Below are 10,672 nucleotides of genomic sequence, written 5' to 3' on the forward strand. Positions count from 1 at the left end.
AATTTTGGAAAACCAACTTGCTCCTTGCAGTTGGTCGAATAAATCGTCAATTCTTGGAAGTGGGTATCGATTCTTCACCGTGAGTTTGTTTAACTCCCGGTAATCGATACACATGCGCATACTGCCATCTTTCTTTTTCACGAATAAGATTGGTGCGCCCCACGGAGACACACTCGGTCGGATAAATCCCTTGTCAAGAAATTCCTGAATTTGAGACATCAATTCTTATAACTCCGACGGTGCAAGTCGGTATGGCGCCTTGGCCACGGGTTTCGCGCCCGGAATCAACTCGATTCCGAACTCTACCTCCCGTTCTGGCGGTATCCCCGGTAGTTCTTCCGGAAACACGTCTTCATAATCTCGCACGACCGGTACATCCCCAATTTTGAGGAGTTCCCTTTCCGTTTCGCTCGCATATACCATAAAGGCCTTGCATCCATGTTTCATGAGTTTGCGAGCTTCTAGCATTGTGCATATCACCGGGTTACCTCCCTTTTCTCCATATATCGTAACTTGCTTTCCGCTAGGAGACGTTAGTTTTATTTCCTTTCGGAAACAAACCACTTTTGCGTGGTAACGGGATAGCCAATCCATTCCCACTACCACTTGGAATTCTCCCATCGACATCGGGATCAAGTCTATTGCATATTCCTCGTCATCAATATTCATCGTGCAGTTTTCACATACATCACAGACAATAAAGCTTTTATTATTACCTATCTCTACCTCTAAAGGCATAGGTAATTTTGTTAGAACAAATGAAGGGTGTCGAATAAACCCATATGAAACAAAGGATTTATTCGCACCAGTATCAAATAACACACGTGCGGGAATTGAATTTATAGTGAATATACCTGAGACCACGTCAGGTTCGACCTTTGCTTCAGCAGCGGTCAATTGAAAGGATCTTGCTTTGGCTTTTGCGGCTTCACCTTTTGAGTCTTGCCCTTCTTTCTTTCCCGCCAATTCTGGGCACTCCGATCTTTTATGACCCGTTCGGTAACAGTTGTAACAAACGGTCACTTTTTCCGGGCATGATATAGCCATATGTCCCGTTTTTCGACATATAGGACAAGGCTTATCTTTGAAGCGGCATTCACCCTTATGATTCTTGCCGCAGATTTTGCAACTTGATGTACCGCCCTTCGCATCTGATTTCTTCGTCGTTTCATTCGTTCTTGCTTTCTTGATAGGGCTTGGATTTATATCCTGTGCCCTTCGTTCACCCCGCTCTATACTCTTTTTCAACTCAATCTCCCTTTCCCGAGCAGCATTGACAATCTCGGTAAGGGTCTCATACTTTGAAGGGGTTATGAACTCCCTATATTCTGCGCTCAGCATGTTATGGTAGTAATAAACTTTTTGTTCTTCGTTCGTTATCAGATCGTCACAGAATTTCATTTTGTCCATAAACACCCCCGTGATCTTGTCTATGGATTCACCCTTGTGTCTGAGTTGCATGAACTCTTCCTTGATCTTGTTTATAACTGCTTTGGGGCTATGGTGTTTAAGAAACGGTGTCTTAAACTCCTCCCACGTCATGGCCTTGGCCGCTTCGCTTCCAATTTCCTTCTTTTTATTATCCCACCAGTCTTTCGCTTGACCTCTTATCTGACCCGTGCCATAAGCTACGTAGTCATTCTCGTCACAGTGGGTTCTCTCGAATACTCCCTCGATATCGCCTATCCATCGCTGACACACGATTGGATCAACCTCCCCATTATATATAGGTGGTTTACAAGCTATGAATTCCTTGTATGAACAAGGTTTTCGTTCCCCAGATTTTTCCTTTGCTAGATTTGAATTATCTTCTAGCTTCTTGATTCTCTCTTCTACCACTGATAAAACCGTATTTTGGATTTTATCAATGAAGTTCGACAAACTGTTTTCGATCGCCTTTCCAACTTCTTCGGCAATCACTATTCTCATTTGTTCGGTGACTCTTGGCACCGCATCACCATCACCTCCGCTTGCCATCTTTGATACTGAAATGTTTACATACATTGTTAAACATTTCATTTGTAATACATGTTTTACTTGTTTTGATTTGGTCAAGTTCGTAACTTGACTCAATCATTCTTGTTTCATGCCTTTCTTGTGTTTGAGTGTGCTTACACACTCTTGATTCTATTATTCTTGTTTCATGCTTTTCTTGTGTTTGAGTGTGTTTACACACTCTTTTCCATGCATATTTGTTCGTGAATTATTTCTATACTCCTTAAATTTTACTTAAGCAATTACTCTTACCGGATGTTGATCAAGCTTGAACCGAACACTTATTGGCAACCTTAAGCTCTGATTACCAACTTGTAAGACCCAGTTTATATTATCAAATTTAACAACCTAAAAACCTTGCCTTTAACGCCAAAATGACGACTTTACAAAAACTTTCATAGTTTAAACCCAAAATTTTACAACATACATGTATTGTTGTTATAAAACCCCATACAAGAAGGTAACTACCATTAGTTTACTTAGTATCTAAAACAAAAGTCATAATTGCGGAAGCGTTCTAAAAGATTGTGTGTTCGGTTCGGCTCGCTTGCTTGATCTTCTTCCGTTACTTGGGTACCTGAGAACTAACATTTTAAACAAGCATTAGTACTATCACTCTTGGAAATTACGTATTCGAACCAGGTCCGAACACTGATTCAAGAAAATGATCAAAACAATTTTTATCAAACAGGGTTCCACCGTAATTTACGGTGTCACCGTAAATTACGGTGACTTCTGGACATTTGGGACCTACCGTAACTCAGTAGGTATTCACCGTAAAAGAATTGCAGGTACCGTAAATTACGGTACTACTGTAATTTACGGTGGACTCTGCACATAACTCCCTTGTTTAAAAATGCAGTTTTTTGCTGGTTCATTATGAGTCGAAACAGCATACTTTCGTATGAATCGTTAAACGGCTGGGCTAATTCTTCGTATTCGTATATCGGCTATCACATTACTCAACTATAACTTAATTGGGCATGTTACGGAGATTAACATTCACGCTAATTGCAAGACTTCTAGTTGATCTTTCGTACTATGATCATGCATCAAAACCAAAACTTAGCATCTAATAAAAGGACAAGGCTTATAAGTTTGTCTATGGTGTTCGTTACACGGCCTACACCTCATGTATTATTCGCACAATATAATAAAGTCATGCTTCGTGTTTATTACCAAAACTTGTTTGACCCGTTTGGGTGCGGAGTACAAGCACCTTACGGACGCTCGACTTCATGTTTATAACTTGTTTAGGGCAGTAGCCAAATTCATGACATAATGGAAATTCTCGGTCATCATGCTTTCATTCCTCTTTAACCAACTCATAAAGCTACGATATGTATAATGTAATGAAACGATAAATTTCATACCTTTAGAGCGCGCCTTTTCCTCGTGAATCCCCTCCGGCTTGCCCGCTAGAGGAACCGGACTCTTTGCCTAGAAAATCCAGTTTTTAACATGTTTAGAATCATTTTCATGACCATTTTCACATCAATTATGGACCATTATCAAATCTGCGTTTTTATCAAAATTTCACATTTAATCCTCACTTAGGCATTTTAACAAACACCTAGTGGGTCAGATTTTTCTACATTCATAAACATGTTCATGACTTTAAAATTCAACATCCAATTTCACCATATTAGAAATTTTGCATGCATCTTGACATTATCTTTTCAGAACTTATCTTTCCAATTTTTCAGATTATGCAAAACAAGAGTTATAATTTGAGCATTAAACAAGTTTCTTAAGGTTCTCTAATCACCTACAATGGTGATTAAGTAATCCCTACAAGTATCATACAAGGTAATGTCAAGAAATCATCTAGGGTTTGATCCTAAACCTCACACTCCTTCTAATTTCAGCCATGCATCAATAATCAGGCTGAATTTCTCATGTTTCACAATTAACCTAGAATTTGTGATGTAACAAAATTACTGAATTTCATATACCTTTTGATCCTTACAACGAGGTGTTTACTAATATGTGATTAGAGCTTGATTTGGAGCTGATTTGGGGCTTCAATTGAAGAGATTTTGGTGTGAAACTTAGGGTTTTGGAGAACCCCTGTCGCCCCCCTCCTCTCTTGATCGACCAGACTCCCAATTTGGGAAGTTTGGTTAATTTTGTTACTGTTAGTAACTTATCCTTGAGTTTTGACAAGTTTAGCCCCTTTAATTATGATTTTCTCTAGTTTTAATTATTTTAACCATAACATTCATTAATTCAAGGCTTGGAATTTAACTAGGTTAAATTCCTAGTTGGTAAACTCTTGTTTATCTATTCTTTGAACTTTATAATATACGGGTTTGTGTTTTTGGGGTGTTACACGTAGTACTGGGCTAGACCGTGTGCTAGTGCGCACGGCCTCCTGTACAACAAACAGTAAAAGAAAAAAAGATCTGTGGTCGTACACCACTCACGGCTGTAGCCTCGCGCTGCAATAGAAGTAGCGAGCATATGGTGCATGTACCTGCAGATAGTGTTAGTGAAATACAGAAACAGAGATTAATAAACAATACACATCATCACAATAATTGCTGTAATAAATGTACGTACCTGTACAATGGGTCGGAAATAAACGACACCCTCACCTTCGACTTGTCATGCTCCCAATGATTTGGCCCCGCAATCACCTGTCAAAACCCTAAAAGAGTGGGTCTATCAACCACCACTAGCCTCGCTGTGTAAACGTCATTCTCGATCTCCTCCTGCATGTATAAACCACAATGCACCGCAAACTGTGCTAGCATCATCGAACGCAAAACGCCAGCGAGCCTAAAAGAAACCTCAGGCTGAGGGGGAGCATCTGGGTGCGGAAGCGGCACTGGGACCCAGGAGGGTGAAATGTGAATGACGAAAGGAACTCGACCAGCAGCTCCCTGTAGCTCGGCGTGTGCGCCAAGTCAAAAAGACGATGCCACGGCGAATCGACATGTATAAACTCATACGCGCAAAATGCAACATATAAATTATATCAATTGTGGCATAAAACTAACCCTTTTTTAGTACTAATGTTGGAAAAAGTGTGTTTTTGTCTTCCTTTTGTATTTTCAGGATTAAATGAGCTCAAATTAACAAAAGAAGCAAAAAGACAGCAAAATCTAACATAAATACAAGAAAAGGGACAAAAGTGGATTGCCCGACCCCTCGACAGCATCCTCCCAAGCAAAACAAAGAAAGCAGAAGACTGAACACGCCCCGTGCTCAGCGAGCACGGGGCCGTGCCCAAGAAGCAGCAGAACAGACAAACTAATAGAAGCTTTTATTGCCTACCACGGGGCCGTGCCCAGCGGACACGAGGGCGTGGTCAGAGTACTGCAGGCGCATTTATTGTAATTGCGAATTACAATTAATGAAGAAAGAGAGTGTCAGACGGCCACGGGGCCGTGCCCAGCGGACACGGGGCCATGCCCAGGCTTCTGTTCAGCCTATAAATAGGAGTGCTTGGAGCCATTTCAACTCATCTATTGGCACACCACCTCTCTCACACTTCACCCACCACCCACCACCACCATAACACCATCATCCATTGTCCATCATAGAGTGTGTGAGTCGTCTCGGGATCCAAGATTGATCGTAAGAGTTCTTGACAATTAAAGGCCATGTTTGCCTAAGTCTCTTACATCACTTGGTGAAGACAAGTGTCTTGTGTAATACTTTTTATTTTTAATCTTTTGCACTCTTTATTTGGTTTTGTATTAATGACTTTAATAACTAGTTTCTTATGTTGAAGGTGATTCTTGCTTATCGTTTGTCCGTGGTGTCTTGACATTATTTTACTATCTATATAAAATAAAAGATTTTCACCATTCATATCTCCACGGTCTATATGGAGGTATGTTGGCTACCTGGTCGGGGGTTAAGGGAACGGTTTGGTAAGGGTCTTGCCCTTGTTCAGCGTTTAGAGGTCCTGCAAGGGACCTTTGTCAAATTTAGTAGGATCTCCTTCAATACCCAAAGGTATTGGATGGCGGGGATCCAAACTCTTTGACCCCCTCACAAGTAAACTACTATTAATACTATAACCCGGCTATTTAGGACTGTATCCCTGCTGACTCAGACTACTTAGTCGAGGGTAACGTCACCTTCAAAAGAGGGGCCTACCATAATTTGCATTAATAACTTAATTAATTATCTTTCAATAATCCGACCCTTTAGGATTGTATCCTTGCTGACTCAAACTACTGGGTTGAGGGTAACGTCACCTTCAAAAGAGTCGGATCCAAGTGATTCATCTTGTCTATGTGTTTTTACTTTTATTTTTATTTTTCAGCATTTAGTTAGTTTTATTTTCTTAGTTTCAAAAATCATTTCTAACATTTTGATTTGATTAGACGTTGAGGATAAACCGGTACTAGAAGCTCTTGTGTCCTTGGACGACCTCGGTATCTTACCAACACTATAATACGTCCACGATGGGTGCACTTGCCCGTATGTGTGTGTAGTGTTAGTAAATATCGTGTTTTATAAATTTAAAACTTGGCTAAAAAGTGTAAAAAGGGCTTAAAATATATACCTAAAACATATACACACTCACACGCATCAAAACCGACGCACTCTAGCTGTCTCACTAATCTCATCTATTGCATCCCAGTCGATTGCTGCATGCGATCCAATGTGCATCCTCTTAAGCTTCTGGCAATGACGGGCAACATCGGTGCCGTCGGGAAACTCTAGATACGGGTGACCCTGCAGCGTATCCGGAGGCGGTAGCCGTCTCCGTCGTGGACCCCGCTGAACTGGCTGACCCCCCGGTGGTGCCCCATCAAGCTCTACCTGAATGTCATCGCCCTCCATAATCAATCTACAAATAAATACTGTATACGTATAAAAACAACAACAATAATAATAAAATAATAACATTAATAATAATAATAAATAATAAATAATTATAATAATAGTAATAAATAATAATAACAATAATAATAATAATTATAATAACAATAATAATAATAATAACAACAATAATAATAATAATAACAATAATAATAATAACAATAATAATAATAATAAATAATAATAATAATAACAACAACAACAATAATAATAATAATAATAATAATAATAATAATAATAATAATAATAATAATAAATAATAACATTAATAATAATAAATAATAAATAATAATAATAATAATAATAATAATAATTATAATAAATAATAATAATAATAATAATAATAATAATAACAACAATAATAATAATACAAATAATAACAATAATAATAAGAATAATAATAATAATAAGAAAATTATTAATAATAACAACAATAATAATAATAATAAAAACAATAATAGTAACAATAATAATAACATTAATAACAATTATTATTAACAAAAAAAAAACAGTGCCTCGTATCTGCCTCGTATAGAGGTATACGGGGCGTCCTGTTCTACTGTCTTCATATTCAACCTCAAGTTAAAACCTCAAACCCAACAAAAACCTAAACTACGGGCAAACCTATGGTCTAAAGGCAAAAACGAGGCTAAAATACTAAACTACGGGTTGAAATACGTACCAGGAATGCTTCAAATCTTCGAAAATACGGTCCAAATACGTATCCGGGGCGTATAAAGCTTTATCCACCGTATATGTGTGTTTTTTTTGTTTGGGTAATAAACAGGGTCGTCTAGGTCTCCCCCCTTATACAAGGTAAAGATGCCTCGTATAAAGCTAGACGACCCGTCTAGCCTTTTTAATAAATGACCATTTTACCCCTGTAAAGCCCCCAGTATAGGCCTTGATCAGGGGTAAAATGGTAATTAACCAATCCAAAAAGATATTTCTGGAATGGTCAATTACCATTTTACCCCTGACTAAGTCCTATACTGGGGGCTTTACAGGGGTAAAATTGTAATTTATTAAACATTTTTTTAATAATTAAAAAAGAAAAAGTGAAAAAGTTGCTGCCCACCATGTATTGGTCGTATAGACCTATACGCGTCGTCTAGGGTTTCAAATTACCTTTGTGCCCCTATTTAAGGCCTATACTGGGGTCTTTCCAGGGGTATATTGGTAATTAAATAAAAGATTTTCAAAATTCAAATTTTAAAAAAAGAAATGTTGCCGCCCATATAGACGACCCGTCCAGGTCTATACGAGGCGTCCTTTTTTGAAAAAAATCAAATTTTGAAATTCAAATATTCAAAATTCAAAATTTCAAAATCCCGCTCTTACAGACGACCCATCCCGCTCTATACGAGGCGTCTGGTTATGTTAAAATGACCTTTTAGACCCTGATTTAAGCCTAGAATGGGGGCATATCAGAGGCAAAATGGTCTTTTGACCAATCGTATATGACACGTCTAGATCTATACGAGGCGTATATTAGTAATTTTTTTTAAAAAAATTACAAATAAATTGTTTTAATCAATTCTAAATATAAAAAAATCATATAAATTTTTATAAAAATGTTATTAACCTGTTTTAGTCAATTCTAATTATAGAAAAATGATAGAAATTATAAAAAATTATTATAGCAATTGTAGAAAATTATAGGAATTAATACAAAAAAATACTATTAATTACAAAAAATACTATTAATTACAAAAATCATTCTTCCGTATCACTATCGATGTAATTAAGACTGGGGTTTGATCTTGGCGGAGGATTCATTATCGATGTATACCATTCTGCCATAGCCCGTGTGCTGGTGGCATTGGATAATCCCCTTCCAGCTTAACATGTATGAAGTGGTTCTCGTTAACATGTGTAAGCGTTATCAATAATGGTTGTTGATTAGCCGGAGGACTTAGTATCGGGAAGAAAGTGGAACTCGCACCCATGGTTGTCGTTAATAGGTGCACCCGGATACCGTACGTTTGTGCAATAAGAAGTCCTGCTAAGGGGAAGTCCATCCAGTGATCCTCCCCACAACCGGACACTGAATTCCAAATTAGGCCCTGACGATGCGTGTAAAAATAACCTTCATCCCATGCTTCAAATATTGGGAACTAAATGGATTCGTTCTGATCCATTTCTTGGACAAGGTCCCTTCGAATGAGCCCCAATGAACTCTGTTCCATACCTAAGCCCACAGCCACAGACCGAAACCCACAATGACCGTCGGGCATCACATCTCGTATGCACGAGACGTGCGGATGAAACACTGGCGGAATGGCATACTTAAACTATTCGATGATTCCCACGTACTCCTCTCCAATGATTAAAGGAAAACCGTGATCATCACGTGTCTCTTTATACTTAGAACTCTTTGAACGGCTTAGGCTCCCTTTGGGTTTTTGGGACCTTATAACCGACTGTTGAGAGGCCTGTGACGAAACGTACGTGCTGTGGCGAGGTTTATCGTACTTATTTTGTCGGGATCCTTCAAAGCACGTGTTTGCATCACCGAAGGAGCTTCTCCTCAATTCTTCATCTATACGAGAGGCCTTGTCCAACCTTTGTTGTACCTGCTTTGTTGTTGGTCGGCCACGAGTATTTTTTTTGGACAACCGGTGGTTTCTTGGTAGATTTTTTGGGGTCAACACCGCTTTAATCTTTGACATCAGGCTTTTTTGCTGAGCTAGGGGGTGCGACTCTAATTGTTTTCTAACAATATTTAGCTCTTCGACCATGTCAATGTCATCGTCTATCAATTTACAACTTTGGAAGTTAAGTTTCCGCCAGAAGACGTCTATGTCTTCGAGTTGAATCGGACGCTCTGCACGGTTAAAAACAACATTGTTTAAGTCACATGATTAACGGAAATATATCACACAAGTGTTGTACGTTTAACAATTATTATCTTCACTCATGTACTTTTCAATCCTAATTGATAATAATTGTTAAACGTACAACACTTGTGTGATATATTTTCGTTAATCATGTGACTTAAACAATGTTGTTTTTAACCGTGCAGAGCGTCCGATTCAACTCGAGGACATAGACGTCTTCTGGCGGAAACTTAACTTCCAAAGTTGTAAATTGATAGACGATGACGTTGACGTGGTCGAAGAGCTAAATATTGTTAGACAACAATTAGAGTCGCACCCCCAGCTCAGCAAAAAAGCCTGATGTCAAAGATTAAAGCAGTGTTGAATCCAAAGAAATCTACCAAGAAACCACCGGTTGTCCAACAAAATACTCGTGGCCGACCAACAACAAAGCAGGTACAACAAAGGTTGGACGAGGCCTCTCGTATAGATGAAGAATTGAGGAGAAGCTCCTTCAGTGATGCAAACACGTGCTTTGAAGGTTCTCGACAAAGTAAGTACGATAAACCTCGCCACAGCACGTACGTTCCGTCACAGGCCTCTCAACAGTCGGGTATAAGGTCCCAAAAACCCAAAGCGAGCCTAAGCCGTTCAAAGAGTTCTAAGAAGAAAGAGACACGAGATGATCACGGTTTTCCTTTAATCATTGGGGACGAGTATGTGGGAATCATCGAACGGTTTAAGTCTGCCATTCCACCAGTGTTTCATCCGCAAGTCTCGTGCATACGAGATGTGATGCCGGATGGTCATTGTGGGTTTCGGTCTGTGGCTGTGGGCTTAGGTATGGATCAGAGTTCATGGGGGCTCATTCGAAGGGACCTTGTCCAAGAAATGGATTAGAACGAATCGATCTGGTTCCCAATATTTGAAGCATGGGATGAAGGTTATTTTTACACGCATCGTCAGGGCCTAATTTGGAATTCAGTGTCCGGTTGTGGGGAGGATCACTGGATGGA

The 10,672-nt window shown here is 39.1% G+C and overlaps 1 long non-coding RNA gene across 1 annotated transcript; it reads right to left on the bottom strand.

Moving 5' to 3' along the window:
* Window positions 1–2,563: 2,563 nt before the first annotated feature.
* LOC110927969 lies at window positions 2,564–4,029 on the bottom strand. Its single transcript, XR_002586040.2, has 3 exons — window positions 3,951–4,029; window positions 3,369–3,435; window positions 2,564–2,579 (listed from the first exon to the last, which is right to left on the bottom strand). It is a non-coding gene; the product is annotated as an uncharacterized LOC110927969 (long non-coding RNA).
* Between the last annotated feature and the right edge of the window lie 6,643 nt (window positions 4,030–10,672).

Source organism: Helianthus annuus, chromosome 3 (genome assembly GCF_002127325.2).
Source record: "Helianthus annuus cultivar XRQ/B chromosome 3, HanXRQr2.0-SUNRISE, whole genome shotgun sequence".
Taxonomy (NCBI): Eukaryota; Viridiplantae; Streptophyta; class Magnoliopsida; order Asterales; family Asteraceae; genus Helianthus; species Helianthus annuus.